The 16,905-nt window shown below is 34.9% G+C and overlaps 1 pseudogene; it reads right to left on the reverse strand.

Moving 5' to 3' along the window:
* Positions 1 to 10,646: 10,646 nt before the first annotated feature.
* On the reverse strand, positions 10,647 to 11,080 carry LOC111721280 (annotated as a pseudogene).
* Positions 11,081 to 16,905: the final 5,825 nt, after the last annotated feature.

Consider the following 16,905-nt stretch of genomic DNA (forward strand, 5'->3'; position numbering starts at 1 on the left):
TGGATTAAATGATCTCTATTGGACAGTTCAAATGAGGAAAAGGAAAGAAAAAGTCTACAACCCATCTTTATCTTTGTGACACAGAAAGTCGATTTCTATGGTATTGTGTGTGTGTGTGTGTGTGTGTGTGTGTGTGTATTTCTCTTCCACTGAACAACATGACCAGACATCTCTCCCACAATGGAACAGAGATAGAATTGAATACCTGAATAATCACCAAAAACCCCCAACAATTTTAGATTCATTCCATCATGTGTTAAGTATGTCTTTCTCCATTGAGGAATTCATTCCTCATCAATGGTTATCAGCCTTATAAATGGAAGTCTCTATATTTTGTAATAAATGCTTTGTTCAGGGTTTTCCCTTCTACAGCTCAGAAGCCCTAGCATCAAGCCAAGCCAGTCTGACAGGCTCTGCAGGCTGCCCCGAACCCTGCTTCTCCCTGCGGCCACAAACAACAAACACTTCCCATCAAACCCAAGAGTGTTACTTCTTCAATGGCCACTTTCTGAGAAATACTGTCAACAAAGCAGTGGCTGGTCTCCAAAGTATTCAAAGCAAGTAACTGAATAATATTGGAATGATAATTGGGAAAGCTTGCTTCTTAACATTGTTGAACCTGGAATAACTTAGTCCAGAAAATTTTGCTTATCTTGCTTTTCTTTGGAGAAGAAACCTCCCACCTAACATAGTTCAAATAATGAGAAGCAAGGAATTGTGAATGGGTACTGTTTTGTTTTGGGAAGTGATAGATCTAGGAAAAATAGGATAGAAGTTCCTACATGAAAGTTATACAAAATATATTGATAGTCTAAGAAGCCATAGGAAGGATATTATTTTAATGCACCTCTATTTGTACACCTCTATACCTAAAATTATGGATTTAAAAAGGCAGATATTTTAAATAGTAGAAAGAGTGCTCTGGATTTAGAGACAAGATATATCTGGATTCAAATAGTAATACCCATTTGACCTGTGTAATACGGGGCAAGTCAATTGACCTATGTGAGGATCAGTTTCCCTCTCTGTAAAATGAGAACAATCCTTATACATATTACTGGATTGCTGTGAAGAATGTGTTTTGTAAGCTATAAGAATTGGAACTATTTTATTCTTCATGTTTGAAAACATCTTAGATATATCCTCATATACTCTTTTAGATAACACAAAAGGAGCACATGAGCATTACAAGAAACACTGGTTGCATTTTCTGGCTTTAGAAGTATGAGAGGAATCTAAATTTGAAGTAACAAAACCAGAAGTAGAATAGCTGTCTGAACAAGGAGAGATACCTTCCATACCATGGTGAGTCATGAGCACTGACTAGCACATGAGTCCTTTAACAAGCTTAGAAAAATCAAGCAAATATGCCATGCAAGGATAAAAAAAAATATGAGAGACACTGTTTAAGGTGAATGTGCTTTGGTCCTTATGGCCAATGCAAGTGAGAAATTTGCCTCACTCTAAGAAGGAATGTTTTACTATAATCTTCAACACAAAAATCTGGTGTTTATTTCTAACAATTATAGACACAATTGAAAATCTTGAATCAAAACTTGCATATGATTCAGAATGTTTGAGCTTTTTCAGTTATCACATACCCTGATGGTCATTTTTAGAACAATCAGATGTACACATGATTGAGTCAAAAATATATGTGGAATGAAAGTTGATAACTAGAAGGCTCAAGCTTCCAGATTCTAATCAATTGCCATTTACATATAGTTGGTGGGAAATAGAACAAGGCCCTTATCCTCAACCTAATGAAAGAGGTCATGGTCATAGATAAGCCAGCAAGGTATTTTCTTATCTATTCAGCTACCTTTGGTTCATCTCTAAATTATGTTATAGGATAAATTGAATTACAGTCAGTAGAAATCTTGAACATCATCTAGCCCAGTGCCTTCCTTGTGTGGATGAGAAAATTGAAGTCCAAGGAGTTAGGGCTCAACCAAGGTCACATTAATTATATGTAAAGAGACTGAGTCTTTTGGCTTACAAACTGGAGTTCTTTCTTTAGTTATTTTTGACAACTATAAGACCATATCAGTGTAAGTACTAAGGATCTCTCCATTATAGAGTGATCACATATGACCACTACTTATGTATGAATGAATACAGTCATTCAGGGGTGGGGCAGGATACCATCATTAACATCAAGGTTTCAAGTTTAGTTATTTTAGTCTGGTCACTCTGTCACCATCATGAGATATCACAGTTGTTCCTCACCAGAAAAGTGAGAGAAAAACAAAAGTCAGTGGAGAAAAGAGGTAAACATCTGAGAGAAGAGAAGGAAAACTAAAGGAAAAGCTGAAAGAGTTTAAAGAATGAGGGAAAGTACTATGTATCACTCCAGGAAGTCAAATTATGGAAAACAGCATGGCACTATGAAATGAACAGGGAGTATAGTCAGAAAATTGGAAGTCTAATTCTATCTCTAATTCTTTCTATATGGTGTATTTCTAGATAGTCATTTAATTACTGGGATTCAGGCCCCTCACATGTAAAATGGATGGGGGTGGGGGATGGACTAAATGGCCTTTGTGGTCCTTTTTGGCTCTACATGGATCCACTAGTGCAATAAAACTTAAATATTAAAAAAATTCATTTTAAATTGATCAGAATTATAAGCAGAGCATATCTACATGTGAATCTTCTCTTTTCCCTTCCTCCCTTCCCTATACTCTCAATAACAGCTCCTAGGGGCACAGAGTGAATTTACAACTTCAGTACTTAACCCCCACTTAACTAAATGCCTTACATCACTTTCATAAACAATGCTGATTCCTTTCTGTATCAATAGACAAAGGGGAGTATTTATTCAGGGAATGAGTCTGGACTGTTGATTGGCAGAAACTGTCCAGTTCCCTGGTGTTTTTGTGAAACTGAATCAGACTAGCATTCTAGATAACATTTCTGGGTGCCAAGGTGACTGTTGAAATAGACTGTGTTTTTCTCTTTTTCTGTAGAAATGAAAATCTCTTGCCAAAATACAATTGAAAGCTCTATATAGTATAATGATGGGTTATTCTCAGCTGAACCATAGTGGAAGTTAGATGAGAGACTGAGAAAAAGGATGCAAAGAGAGAAAAAGATACAAAAGGATGTATGTTAGAGGAGGTCAGAGGATTCAGAACCCAGAATAAAAACCAGAATTTAGAAATTTAGAGATTATAAGAATAACCTTCTTCACCTTATAGATGAAAAAATAGGTGAAGAAACTAAAGTGACTTCTTAGAATGACACTCACTCAACCTCACTTAATTGAACATTGGAAAAGAAGTCACTGAGTTTTAAAGTAACTTCATAAACTGTATATTGCAACTAAACCTGACTCCAAATCTTGGTCCAAGCTAGACTCATTTGAATTTCTTCTTGGCTACCTTGAGGGAGAGGCAACTCAATGCTTCCCAAGGTGGTTCATTCCATTTTGAATAACTCTAATGATTATTAGGCTTTTCTCTGCTTCAAGATATTCCTCTTAGGATTGGAGAGACTTACATGAACTGATGCTAAGTGAAATGAGCAGAACCAGGAGATCATTATATACCTCAACAATGATATTGTATGAGGATGTATTCTTTTTTTTTTTTTTTAATTTAATAGCCTTTTATTTACAGGTTATATGTATGGGTAGCTTTACAGCATTGACAATTGCCAAACCTCTTGTTCCAATTTTTCCCCTCCTTCCCCCCACTCCCTCCCCCAGATGGCAGGATGACCAGTAGATGTTAAATATATTAAAATATAAATTAGATGCACAATAAGTATACATGACCAAACCGTTATTTTGCTGTACAAAAAGAATCGGAATGAGGATGTATTCTGATGGAAGTGGATTTCTTTGACAGATCTAATTCAGTTTCAATTGATCAAGGATGGACAGAAGCAGCTACACCCAAAGAAAGAACACTGGGAAATGAATGTAAACTGTTTGCATTTTTGTTTTTCTTCCCAGGTTATTTGTATCTTCTGAATCCAATTCTTCCTGTGCAACAAGAGAACTGTTTGGTCCTGCACATGTATATTGTATCTAGGATATACTGTGATATATTTAACTTGTATAGGACTGCTTGCCATCTGGGAGAGGGGGTGAAGGGAGCGAGGGGAAAAGTCGGAACAGAAGTGAGGGCAAGGGGCAATGTTGTAAAAAATTACCCAGGCATGGGCTCTGTCAATAAAAAATTATAATAAAAAAAGATATTCCTCTTATATCATACTGTTAAGTCTGCACTTTTTCAGAATGAACTCTATACATAGATAGGCATGTGTCAGATTGTAAGTTCCCTGAGGACAAGGATTTTTTTTGCCTTTTATTTGTATCCTCAGCATTTAGCATATTGTCTGGTACATAGTGGGTGTTTAATAAATGCTAGTTGTTTTGACTTGACTAGAGCATGATAAACTAGGGACACTCACTGTAATGGAAGGCTGCCTGTGAATTCCTACATTTGTTAGGAAAGGCTCTCCAAAGGAATGATTATATGGTAACTCACTGTCTGCACTAGAAAGAGGGGGCAGGGAGAGGAAGAAAGATATTCACATACAGAATTTTTATGTCTTAAAGAAATATCTTAAAGGTATTTTGTACAATTGACCAAGGCCACAGGACAACTGGTGTTGGAAATGGAACACTGTGGGTTTCCAAATCTGGATCCATATTGGAGTGTTGGTATAACCAAAGATGGCTTCCCAATTTTCCCTTTTTGTATAGGGAAAGTCCCATCTATGATGTATGCTAGAGTTTTTCCCTCCTCCTGAGGCTCTAGGATGGTAATTTGTTGGGAGTGAGGTATAATATCTTATCTCCACTTTAATATCAATGTTGTGAGATCATCAAGAGCAGTAGGTGGCTGAGGAGAGGTTTAACTATCAGACTGGAAGGGTGCCCACTCACTTCCTGTTAGTGAATAAGATACATGTTGGGGATCTTCTCTACAATGGAATTAATTGGCAAGGATAATTATTTTGATGTTAGTTTCCTTTTATACTATATGACCTTGGTTAGAATTAGTTCCCCCATCTTTAGTTAGAGCTATGACAGGTGAATGTTAGGTTTTGTGCTATATACTTATTTCAGTTCTCTCTCTTTTGTTGCTTTTTAAATTCTTCATATTTTTTTACAAAAGAATAAACGTTATTGCAAGAAAACATGTAAACGCTTCAGCTTTTGAAGAGTACATTCAGAGATATTAGAGCAATTGTTGATGTGAGGAAATCAAATGTTTTGAGGATCATTCAAGCCCACATGAAAGAAGACCAGTCACCGGAAAGTACAAAGAAAAGTACAATTGAAAACTAATAATAATATCAAAAAATGACAAAGTATTATGACGACATATCCTCATTAATCTTAAAAAGGAAGTAAAAATATCAGAGAGATTGGGTAACTAAAGGAGTTTTGTTTTTTTATTTTTGTTTTTTTTTATTCCTCCACATTGATATTCCATGCTTTTCGTGAATTTAGGAGAGCAGAAAAAAGTCCAGTAAAATAAAAATAGCTTCCAATCAGTGCTGTTGTAATCTTTGGCTCAAAGGAACAATAGATAGGACTCTCTCCTCATTGGTGAAGATTGGTTACTCAATACCTAGAACTTGAATAAAGAGTGACAGAACTGATTAGTGTAGGAGGGAAAAGCAAAGAGTTCTCTTGGGCTCTTCTGGCTTTCAAAATGGAGAGAAAAAGAAAACGGAGAGAAGATTCCAAACTTTTTTTTCTATCACTGAAGGGAGAAAATTACTCTGGGAAGAAGCTGACATGAAAGAGCTAGCAGTGTCTGTTATAACCCTATTTCTAGCTTGCTATAGTAGACACCAAGAAAATTCTCATTGGAAAACTTTCAGCTGGTCTAAGTTATTGACCTTGTAAAGGGAGATCTCATTTAATCTGTATTGTCTCATGTGTATTTGTGCATATGTATATATGTAATTCACCTGAATTAAATAAAACCTATTTTAAAAATCTACATATGGGTTTAAGTTGTGAATGACTTTGAAGGTTAATGTCTTCAAATGTAAGCTCATGATTTCTAAATTCAGTACAAGTACTCAGAATACTCCTCTATTAGTAGACTGGATGATGGATGGGATGCATACCTCATGCTGTCCCCATATGCTATTAATTTTCTCTGCTTGTTTTCTGTATTTTAGAATGTTTTGTTTTTCCCAAGTAAGTTAGAGATTATAAGTATTTTGGACAGTGACATGTATAAAAAATATTGTCCTTAGGTTTTTATGATTTAATATTATGTCCAGGAGATTGTAGGGGACAGTTTTTTTCCCATGAAAATGGCTTGTTTCCAGTATCAGTTAAATCCTCAAGAAAATTTTGGAGTCTATATTTTTAGTATAGGGATTTGTTCTGTTCCATGAAAGAAAATAGGCTTCTGGTGTATTTGTCTACTATGATTATTACTATTGTTAATACTAAAATTACTATTATTATAGTATTATTATTATTGTTAAAACAATACTGCTATTTTTTAAATGGGTAATCAAAACTAAACTTAGAAAAACTGTACCATTTGTTAAAGATATGTTTACTGTATCCAATATGATGTATGATTTTGCAATAAAGAATTAAAATTTTTAATTAAAATTCTTTAAAAAGCATATGTCAAAATCTTATGAAGTTGACACCAAATTGTATAAAGTCAATGACTTCAACCAAAGAAGGGCAAATCCATGTTAAGAGTTTTGTAAGGATATGAAAAGTTTTAAAGTTTATTGCATGTCAATAAATTTAATTTACTTTTTCCCAGTTAATTCACATACCTCTATATGTTGCCAGATGCTTTGAGAAATCTTGGGCTCAGATGGACACTTATCCATGAAATGATCATGGGAAAACAGGGAGATCAGGCCTTTTAGGCTGGTTTTAGATAAGGAAAAAAAAAGGCAAGAGTCAATTAAAGCCATGTAGCTATAGAGTAGAATGGATGGTTAATTTGGCATAATTCTTCCCAGGGAGCTCTTTTTTTAAATTGCCTGTCCAGTGTCAGGATTCGGTATTAGGTTGATCTCTCAGAGTAAGAATCAAAGGCTCCTAATGGAGGTACTTAAAGCTTTTTCCCTTGGGTTTCTCTTTGGGATGGCTAATTCAGATTCAATAAGAGAAAGATTCAACTTCCAAGGCACAAACACCCTAATAAGGGAAGAAAAGCCTTAATAATTAGTAGAGCTATGTATATTTGCATGCATGGATTTTTTTTTTAAACAAGTAAAGCCTTTGCATTCCCCAAAAGGAAGACACTTGATGTTGCAAAACTGTAAGAAGCAAACCTATCATTACACACATCATTAACAAAGGTCAGAGAAACCACAAACCAAACACTCTGTCATGAATTGGAGCATTCAATTTAGCAGGCTTTACAACACATGATCTGTAGAGGTTGGATCCAGAGAAGTATCATGTGAAAGGTGTAATTAAATTGAATTTTTCTTGGTTATTTGATACTATTATTTAAAAAAAAAAAACTATAGAATGTACTATCTCTACTTCAAATATTGTTATGCTTTAGCCTATTCATGTAGAAGGTTGTCTCTCCCTCACTCCCCTAAAAAAGAAAGTATCACAAGATCATAAAGTTAGTTATAAAGAATTTAGTGGCCATCAAATCCAAATTAATTTTACAGACAAGAAAATGAAGTCTTAAAAAGGGCAAATGATTGGCCTAAAGTCACACAAGTAGCAAGAGGCAAAACCAAAATTTAAACTCAGGATACCTGATATCAAATCCACCTTAATTTATAGAAAAAAAATCCTTAGGAAAAAAAAAATAATAATAGACTTAGAGATCACTGATTCCATTCCGATAATTTCTTTTTGATGAGGCAATTAGGGTTAAGTAACTTGCCCAGAATCTCACAGCTAGGAAATGTTAAATGTGCAAGTTTGCTCACATTTGAAATCAGGTCCTGCTCTATCCACTGCACCATCTAGCTTCCTCAAATATCCTCATTTCTCATGAGGAAACTGAGGCTTCAGAACATGAAGTGGCTTGGGGCATCTAGGTAACACAGTGGATAGAGCACCAACCCTGAATCAGTAGGACCTGAGTTCAAATCTGTCCTCAGACACTTAACACTTCACAAGATCCTAGGCAGGTCACTTAACCCCAATTGCCTCAGTTAAAAAAAAGAAATGGCTAACTAGGTGATGAAACTTTCAAATAAGTAGAGCTAGAATCTGAACCCAGACCTTCAGATTCCAAAATAATTACTATTATCTTAAAGGCCCTTATCATCTATGTCCTAGATAATTTTTGAACCATTTCACAGCTGTCTCACTTAAATCAAATTAGCAAGTCAAAACAAGACCTTTGATCTTATTAGAGGAAGGACTGCTTTTATCTTACAGGCCCATATCATCTCTTCCCTAGACTTTTGCAATTGGTCTCCCTTCCTTAAGTTTCCCCATTCCAATCCACAATGGAGTAGTTTTCCTTAAGCATAGATCTGATCGTGTGACATCTTTTTTTCAATCTACTCAACCACTTCCTATTGAATTTAGGATTCTTCTACTTTGGTTTTAAGTTTTGCCCAACCTGATCCCCATCCAATCTTCTCAGTCTTATTGTACTACTTCATTGTAGTTGCCACACTCTTTCAACCACAGACTGCCCTCATTCACAGCACCACATCTCCCATTTCTGTTCTTTTGCACTGGCCATTTCCCTTGCCTGGAATTTCTCCTTACTTCAATCTCATATAATTCATGTCTTCCTTTAATATGTAGTTCATCGTGAACTGGTGCTGAGCAAAATAAGTAGAACAGAAATACAGTGTGCACAGTGACAGCAAGATTGTACAATGATCAACTATGAAAGTCTTGATTCTTCTCAGTGGTTCAATGATCCAAGGCAATCCCAATAAACTTTGGGTAAAAAACACCATCTGCCTCCAGAGATAAAAATATAAAGACTGAGTGTGAATCAACAGATGCTATGTTCACTTTTTTTTTCTTTTCCTTCTGTTTTGTTTTTTCTCTCATTGTTTTTCCCTTTTATTCTGATTTTTCTCTCCCAACATAATTCATTAAAAAAATGTGTATTTAAAAAAATTAATGCGCATACATGCCCAAAAAAAAATAAAACAATAAAAACTATTTTTAAAAAAAGATGCAGATCAGGAAACATTTTCTGTTTGAAGCATTTTCTAACTTCTAGTGCCCTCCACTCACCCAGCATATATGGAAAATTGTCTTTAATTACTATATATGTCTGTAGGGCAGTGAGGTGGTACAGTGGATAGAGCATTGGATCTGGAATCAGGAAGATTCTACTTTGTCAGTTCAAATCTAGCCTCATATATTTAACAGTTGTGTGACTTTGGGCAAGTCACATAATTCTGTTTACCTCAGTTTTCTCATTTGTAAAATGATCTAGAGAAGGGAATATATGATAAACTACTCCAAAATCCTTGTCAAGAAACATGACTCTTTCCAACAATGAGATGATAGTGCCAGTTCCCATGATCTTGTGATGAAGAGAGCCATCAACACCCACAGAAATAAATGACTGGGAACTGAATGTGGATCACAACATGACATTGTCAATTTTTTTGTTATTGTTTGCTTGTATTTTTTTTCTCACTCATTTACTTTTTTTTATCTGATTTTTCTTGTACAGCAAGAGAAGTGTATAAATACATTTATACATATTGGATTTAACATATATTTTAACATGTTTAACATATATTGAATTGCTTACCTTCTAGGGGAGGGGGTTGGGAGAAGGAGGACAACATCTGAAACACAAAGCTATACAAAGGTCAATGTTGTCAAATTATCTGTGCATTTGTTTTGAAAATAAAAAGCTTTATAAAAAAGAAAAAAAAGAAAATTTCAAATAGGGACAATACTGAAAAGATTGAACAACACACCTGAAAATATGCATACATACATATGTATGTATATGTATGCATACATGCATGTACCAATGGATATACATTTATAAATTCATTTTATGGATAGGTAATTTTTAATTTTTACATGTACATTTTATCTTCTCCTTTAGAACAAAAGATAATTAAGAATAGGAACTGTTTCTTTATTTACATATGTATTATCCCCAAAGCTTAAAACAGTACATGGCACAAAGGTAATATATGTTAAATAAATAACCTTAAGAAATGCTTGTCAATTGATTACTGATGAATCAGTCAATTAACCAAGAATGGCTTTAGTGTTTATTACATAATTTTCACTGTGTTATTGATTTTGGAGGATACATCAGTTATTTGGAAAATGATTTAAGAAATGCCAAGTTACTTTTATTATTGATATAATAATTAGAGTTAGAGGGCATTAAAAAAAATTTAAATAATTTCTGGAGGTATTTTATTGTCTGTACATACCTTTAAAGAACTTAGGGTTTTTAACAGATAAATCATGATTCAAGATACTATACAACTACAAGAATGCTTCAGAAACTCTGTGTTTTTAAATATGTAATATTAGAATCAATTTGCAGATCTTTCAAATTATTCAGTTCATTAAATAATACAATTTCAAGATAGGTGAACTTTCTGTTGAGCCACTAGTTACTTTAAGTCTTCCATAAAAGGTGAGAAAATGTAAAAACTATTTGAAGGAAAAACATTCATTGAATAGCTATACAGCATCTAGGTGTGGGGAAGTCAGATTACTATGGTTCTTTAACAATACCCACCAAATCAGGTTCTCCCATGTATTTCATACCCAACTTTGGTTACTAGTGCAATGGTTTTAGTGCAAGCAAACTATGCTTTTTGAATACTTTTTGAATCTGGACTTCAGTCATAACAAGACCCTCATACAAGTTCTTCAAATGGGGATTTTCTTCCCTTATTTCATCTTTTGGGACACTTGTTGCCTTTTCCAAAATGTCAGCAACGTATAATAAATCTTTATAGAAACCTTGAATACTATATAATTTTGTTTCTTCTACCAATTTCTGGCTCTGCCACCACAAGTTCTCTATATCTGCTGAGACTCGCTTGTACTTCTCCAAAATTTGTTTCTGCTCTTCTTCTAGTTTGATCTTCTCTTCAGTCTTCTCTGTTGAGGTTTCTGTTCATGTTGACTAGAGTCATCTTCCATTTTTCTGTTTTGCTGTTATTCAAAGAAGCCAAGAAGAGGTTCAGGAACTCCACTGACTCACTGATGAATGCAAGAAAGATTTATTTTACATTAAGAATGGGTACCTAGGTGAGTTGATGATTCTAGCAATTCTTTCTAAAGGGAGCAATCAACAAACACTTGTAGATTTGGGATTGGATTTCAAGTGGCCTGGCACAGTGGGAAACACCCTGATTCTGGAGTCAATAGTGGTTGCTCAATTGTTTCAGTCATGTCTTATTCCTGGGAATCAGATTTGGGTTTAAATCCTGCCTGTGATGTTTCCTAGCTGTATGATGTTGGGCAAAACATTCTACCTCCCCAGTTTCCTCATCTGTAAATGGAGTAGCTTTAAGTGAAATGAGATAGCTCAGAAAGCCAATTATAGATCCTCATTGAGTAGTCATAAACATAGTTCACAAGTTCTTTGGTCTTTTTCTCATGGAGCAGGGCTGGCAATAACTTTCCCTCATGTTGTAGGACATGTGGTATGCATCTTTTTCTAATGCTATAAAATTGAGTCTCCATTCTAGTGTTGTTTACTCTACTGTTAACTGCCAATAACCAGTACCCCATTTCAATTATGTAATTAATGCCAATTAGCTTTTGCAAAAAGATATTTACTTCAAAGTAACAGCAAAAAGTATAATTCTGGCCCCTCCAAATATGTCAAGGGGCATACTATTCTGTAAGACTCAGTCTCTGAGACAAACTTTACCCATTTTATATGCAGCACTGGACCCCAAAGTTCACATCCAAATACTCTATTATTGATGACTGGGCTATAGCTGGACTGGGTCCTAAAGGTTGTGTCTTAGTCCTTGAGATTTAAAACTGGGCCAGTTGAATGCCAACCTCTGAAGAGACTTCACTGTTGGATTCCATGATGGCCCACACTCCTGAGCTTTCAAACTTACAAGGTCTTACCCTTCACCAAAAATAAAAAGGGGGGAAATAAAGCAACTAAACACAACAAAACAAAATTTCTATTAATAGGTCACAGAAAGGAAGGACATAAAACCTTTTCCTTCATAGCATTGTCTCTCTTCCTCCTTAGAGGAATCCTCAAAAAAGAGGATACCTGAGCTCTGAATGATCAATGTTTTTGAATGCTTCCTATGACTCCCTACCCAGTTCTAGGTCTAAAGACTATTAAAGAGATCATGTGGTTAGTAGACAAAAACAGCTCCAGAATTTCTACTGGGTTTCAAAATCCACATGACATTACTTCAGCTAAGCACTCTGAACATGTTCTTGAATATGGGTCTCGTTGATAAAGCCATCATTATACTCACCGTTTATTCTTGGCTTCTCTTCAAGAAGAATTTGACAAGGTAGGAAAATTAGGATAGAGTTGTGCCATGAAAGTAAGGTAAGAATGAGTTTCAAGAAGAATGGAGTAGTCATTGTTGTTGCATTTGAGTCTTTTATCAGCATGTCTAACTCTCAGTTACTCCGTTTGAGTTTTTCTTGGCAAAGATACTAAACTAACTTGCCATTTCCTTCTTCATTCATTTTACAAATGAGAAAACTGAGGGAAACAGGGTTAAGTGAATTGCTCAAAGTTGCACAGTTAGTAAGTGACTAAGACTGGATTTGAACTCTGATGAAAAAGAATCATAATTGAGGAAAAGACTACGAACCTTGGCAGTTAAAAATAAATCATTCATGACCTTCAAGAGCTCTAATGAGTATAATGCACACAATCACATGATAGCACATTGGATAGTGTCAACCAATTGTTGAATAGGATTGAAGAAGAAAAGTTTTACTAACTAGGAGAGTGAAAGATTTATTCCAAGTTATGCTATGTTCCAGCTAAGTATTTATTATCTTATGGACAAGAAACCCAAAACAAAACTAATTGAGGTGTTTTGCTGAAGGTTGATACTAGAAAATAGGATTTACTGAACTGTTTATTGGAAGTGATAGAGAGAAGAGGTATTTAGCCCCCAAATGGCCAGAAGGATCTCATAACTCTGAGATTATTAGAGACAGAGCTCTATTCAAGTTTTTAAAATACCTAATGAGAAAGAAATTAAAATGAGGACTTCTAAAATTTCTTTAATGACCAGGTGATCCAAAACTTAATTACAGGTTGAAATGGTTATGGGATGTCTGTGGGAAAGCAAAAATGCACATCAGCATTCAGAATGTATGCAGATTCTGCAGGTAAATTCCATACTGAGGAAATGTGGCTCCCATTATAAAGATAACATCTTACTTATAGTCTAGGACGCCATAGTTGGATGTCATTTATTACATCATTCATTATTTTTAGGGAATCATCTTGGTGCAATTGGAAGAAAGGACTAGATCTTCAGGCAAAGGATATAGCTACTGCTTGCTTCCTTTATTAGCTTGGAGTAAATAATTTAATCTTCCTTAGTTCTTGATTAACTCCATAAAAGAAGGGGTCTGGTCTATATGGCCTCTCATGTCCCTTCCAGTTTTGAATTTATTATGAGCTGGGCTGTTCTTGATTTATATTCCCATGTGAAAACAATTAAAACCTCCAGTTCCCCCACCCCAATCTTGAGAGCTTATAAGATTGTTACTGACTATTGGTCAGCAGAATCAAGCTTGAAACGAAATATAAAAAATTTTTAAGAGTTCATTCTGTCCCACAATAAGCTTGGGAGAATTTGAACTTGATGAATTAGAGTAATATGATACAATGGCACTTTGGAGCTTAGTTAAGATGAGTAGTTACTCATCTTCAACTGAGAACTTCCTGTATTTCCTTCTGCATTGGGAGATCCAAATCTTTTTTTAGAGTCTATTTTATTTTCCTTGGCTTTTAGTTAACTTTTAGAACCCCTTCTTCAATATGAAAGGCAATAAAATTTAGAATTTATACAGAATTAGTGCATAAGAAATGCAAGAGATTAATTGCAATATAATATAGTAATAAATAGTCCATATAATTCCTTTACAAATGTTCCTCAAGTTGAGAAGCCTTTTTCTACATCAATACTTCTCAAACTTTGTGATCTCTAGATTCCTTAACATTCTTGAAAAATTATTGAGGACTCCAAAGAGCTTGTGTTTATATAGGTTATATCTACTAAAATTTACTGTATTAGAAATTAAAATGTGTTTGTGCTATTAGGAAATATTTTGATTTTGAAGATCCCCTGAAAACATCTTGGAAATGTCCCTGGACTCCCAGACTGCTGAGAAACAAGGTTCTAGAAGAAAGAAGGAAAAAGGAATTTCCTTTGAAAATCATTGCAGGATAAAGGAGCTTCCAACTATTAACCAAGATAAGTATTTACACAGATGTGATGAGATTGTTTCTATTGCTTATTTTTGGTGGAGATATTTTATTGAAAAACAGTAAGTTCCTTCAGGAAAACTTGACTGAACATTCATCAGTTTTAGTTTAGCAAACACTGTCATCATATAGGATTGCTTAGCCAAATAAAAGAAGTGGGAACCTCCCCACTATTCCATGTTACAAGAAGAGAAGAAAGAGAAGACTCCAGGAGGTCTTTGTTTTTTGTAACAGCTATTTTAGCATCTGCAGAAATGTTTTCAAGGATTTTTTAGATGTTTCAGTTGCAAGCCAAATTACACATACTCACCCACTTGCACAGAAGTAGAAATATAACCTGTGATTCTACTCAAAGAAAAGTGGAATTCCAAGACAATCACATAGTTTAGACACAATGTCAGGAAAACTAGTTTACAATTAAAGATGTCAGAAAGGGGAATGAATTGCTTTGGGAGGTGATGGACTCACTGGAAGTCTTCAGATAGAAGTTTGATGATCACTTGTGGGTGATTGTAGAGGATATTCCAAATCAGGTTGGGATTGGATATGATGGAACTGAGTTGCCTTCTTGCTCTGAGATTTCCATGATGAAAGAAAAATGCAGACAAATATAAAAGCAAAACAAAGAAACAAGAAAATAGAATCCTATAAATAATCCTGAATTTTTAAATAAAGTGGGGAGAAAGAGAGCTAGAGAGAGATAGAGAGCCAAAAAAAGACAGAGAGAAAGAGATAGAGACAAACAGAGACAAAGATAGATACAGAGACAGAGATAGAGAAACAGAAACAGAGATAGAGAGATAGAAACAGACAGAAAGAGGCATAAATAGAGACAGAGACAGAGAAACAGATAGGCAGAGACAGACAGACAGACAGACAGACAGACATGCAGACAGATAAATAGACAGACTGTGACTCCACATGAGTCAGAACAGACTAAAGGAAAAGTGAAATTTCAAATGTTTTCCTGAATTCAAACTATTATCCTTTTCCATGAAACTTAAACTTAAGAAATCAAAAGTCCAAGAAATCCACTCCTTATCAGAATAATTCATTCTCTAAATTCCAGGATTGTGATTCATAGCATCTAAGAGTTGCTTCCCCATCACCTGGTACAATTTAATTTCCATTTGGTAGCAATCCTTTTGAATGTCTGAAATAAAGCTAAAAGAAAAGAAATGCTCTGGTGCTGTTTGCTTAAATTGCAGATTTACAAAGAAAGCATGGAAGGAAGAGGGGGAGTTAATTTTCCCTCAGAAACTTGTGAAGATGGTTCCATTAAAATCATTCTCATATGCAGCATATTCATGACATCTTATTATTTTGTCTTTCTAATCCTACTGATAACAGTAAACTATAAATATTGTAATTTACTGCTCTAAGGAAGCCCTGATGGGGAAGGATACAAACTTCCCCACTTTAACAGTGGCTTTGAGAATTCCAGAAGTCAACTTAAATAAAAAACAGTATGTAGACAGCAAACAGGGAAGGAAGCAAGCATGTAAGGAAGTAGGCAGGTTGGCTAATAGGCAAGTATACAGATAATCAATTAGGCATTTAGGCAAATAGACAAGTAGACAGGGAAGAAAGAAGATAAGGTTGAAGGGATGGAGAAAAGAGAAGAAAGAGAAAAAGCAATGTTAAAGTTTGTGGAGTTGACAAAAATTTCTGTAGAAATACTGTATTATGAGCAATTCTATAAAGATTTTTACATAACTCCAGCCAAGGATAGGTCCTTAACTAGTATTCTAGATCCCAATTCTTTCCATTTACTTTGAGAACTTGAATCTTCCATCCTTTTTATTTTCTCATCATCAATTTCTCTTTATCTAATGGTACTTTCCTCACTACCTACAAACAAGCTAGTGTTCCCAATCCTAAGAAAAAAAAAAAAAAGAACTTTAATTTGACTTTGCTATTGTCTCATGCTAAAACATATTTCTCTTCTCCCTTTCTTCATCAAACTCTTCAAAGGATCATCCATTCATTGTTGCCATTTCAACTCCCACTTCCTGACATCAGACTTCCACTGAATTAAAAGTGCTCTTTCTTAGCATTAGGAATGATCCCTTACCTATTAACATTCAATGGCCTTTTTTCATCCAATCACCTTCTTGACTTCTCTGAAATTGTTGACAGATCAAAACAAAAAATCTTCTCCTGAGTACATTTTCCTTCCTTGGCTTATATGATATTCTTTCCATAGATCTCCTCTTACCTATTTTCTCCATTTGTCCACTGACTGCTCCTCAAAACTTTATCTCAAAGCCCCTCTCTTTGCTTTTTCTATGAACTATCCTTAATGGTCTACTACCCCCGATGGTATACCATGAATTCAATTGTCTGGACTTAGATAACTATCATCTCTTTGTATTTATCCTTTAACTCTCAAAGGGTGTAGGAGTGTTCAAGAGGATCTAGCATCTTTGATCTGAGGGCTTGTTGAGTTTTTTTTTCAGAGCAGAGTGACTTCCATTCACTTTTCATGTCCACCCTCATCTACCTCTTACTCTAAAAAAGTAGCTCTAAG

This window comes from Sarcophilus harrisii, chromosome 6 (assembly GCF_902635505.1).
Source record: "Sarcophilus harrisii chromosome 6, mSarHar1.11, whole genome shotgun sequence".
NCBI lineage: Eukaryota > Metazoa > Chordata > Mammalia > Dasyuromorphia > Dasyuridae > Sarcophilus > Sarcophilus harrisii.